This window comes from Calidris pugnax, unplaced genomic scaffold (assembly GCF_001431845.1).
Source record: "Calidris pugnax isolate Ruff unplaced genomic scaffold, ASM143184v1 scaffold273, whole genome shotgun sequence".
Lineage (NCBI taxonomy): Eukaryota > Metazoa > Chordata > Aves > Charadriiformes > Scolopacidae > Calidris > Calidris pugnax.
In genome coordinates, this window is record NW_015094508.1 from 918236 (window position 1) to 920260 (window position 2025).

Below are 2025 nucleotides of genomic sequence, written 5' to 3' on the forward strand. Positions count from 1 at the left end.
GGGTGCGGTGCGGGATGCGGGAGCAGGGGTGTAGGGGTGTGGGGGAAGGCGGCGGCTCGGCGTGCCCCGCAGCGCGGCACGTGCTTGCCGGGTGACGCAGCAAAGGAGAAGCGGCGTCGCGGCGTGGTCCCGCCGTCAGCACCGCCACCCAGCCCGCCGGGAGAAACACCGCTGAGCTGAGCGTTTCCTCCTGGATTCTAATGGCTTTTGAGCCGGCTCTTCTCTGGGAGAGCCTCAGCGAGCTGTTCCCTTTGTTCTCCTTCCTGTAAGGCTGTGTTAATAATTAATTTATCCTTTATTGATTAATATTAATGTTTGCTGTTCCCAGAGCCAAGGCATTTTTTCGTGTGTGTGTGTAAAATTTTATTTGCTCCTCCGATACCTCTCGGCTACACCGGAGCCGAATGTTAGTTTTGATCGCTCTTAAAAAAAAAAAAAAATCGAGACTTGTGCAATTAGTGAGAATGAATTATAAACCCGAAATTACTCCATCTGGTGGTGACAGAAGGTCTCGGGGAGGTGGTGGTCCAAAAGGTGCTGCTGAAGAGCAACCTGTGTCTCCCAGCGGACTAACATGACAGCGAAAACTCGGAGATAATCAGCCAGCTCTAAGGTGGGGGGTGGGGGAGGACCTGCAGAAATTTGACCCAGCATATCTGTAAAATTGGAACAGTGAATCAGTTTGCTCACAAAAGAATGGGAGGGGAAAAAAAATAGAAAAAGCCCATATTATTGTATCTGAACTAGCAAATGCAGTATCTAATTCAGAAAGAAAGGAACAAAATGGGTTTGGGGCAAGGGGAGATCTGGGGAGGGATTTGGGGAGAGCAGAGTTCATTCTGAAGTAAAAAGAAAGCTTATAAGTGCATTGCAAAATGAAATTGGCAATGTACCTGCCACAAAAGGGAATAGAGCCAAGATGAAAAAAAAAGAAAGAAAAAAAAACAAACCACAAAACCTGAATCACCGCAGGCTTTTCAAAATAAAAGCAATAAATACTTCAGCTTTAGATTCAACACATTCTACCTTCAATATATAAGAAAGATTCCAGAATTGCTGATGATTACAAACATGCAAAAACATGCAAAATGTTTTAATAGGCTGAAATACTGAAATGAAAATTAGTCACAGAAAGATTATTCCAAGATGGGAGCTGTAGAAAGTGCTGTCCCAGCTGTCGGCGTAGGATTAACTGAGCTGGAGGTATGATCTCATATTCCCTCATGTGAGATTTCGAAGACAAATTACGCTGAAAACCACATCACTGAGTTGTATCAGGAATCAACTGAAGCAGTTCAAGAACTGCAGTTCAAGGGACTCTTAGGATTTGGTTACATTTCCTGGATCAAACAGCAGACCTTCAAAAAACAAACTTTGCATCAGAGAAAAAGTATTCTAGAATGCTAAAATAGTATTGGCTTGTTTTTTCCAGTCCTTTTTGTGTAATTGCATAATGGGAAACATAAACCTAAACCTGGATTTAGTTGTAGTTGAAGAACTTCTGTTGAGAAATGAAACAGATCCAAAGCCTGTAGCACTGAAACAGAGCCTGAGCTCAGTAAGTGGCTCTTCAGTTCTGAAAAGGGGTGAAAGTTAGGATCTCAAAACCATCAAAGAATATACATTGTTAAAGCACAGTTTATTAGCTGCACAGAAGCAGCATACGAGTGGAAAAAAGACCATTAAGCTGGTTACTCGGGAAAATTGTGTCCTAAATTTTGTGGAAGTTTAAAAGCAGAAGAATGACAACGTTTGCTGTCAAAGTGCCAGTGGAAAAGCTCTCCTGAAAGACATGGCCAGTGCTGCGTAAGTAATAACAGGCTGCGTTAAGAAGAGGTGTTAAGTTAGTATCGCATTCAGGAAACGATTCACAGGCCATAAACATAAGTGATCAGGCTACAGTGAAGTAATATTTGTTCTGATTGCCAGTGACCACAAAGAACACGTATTCAATGTCTTTTCTGGCAGTGGAAAAAAATCTCTCTGATATTCAAAATATCATTAGGAAATGTGTGTTCAAAAGAA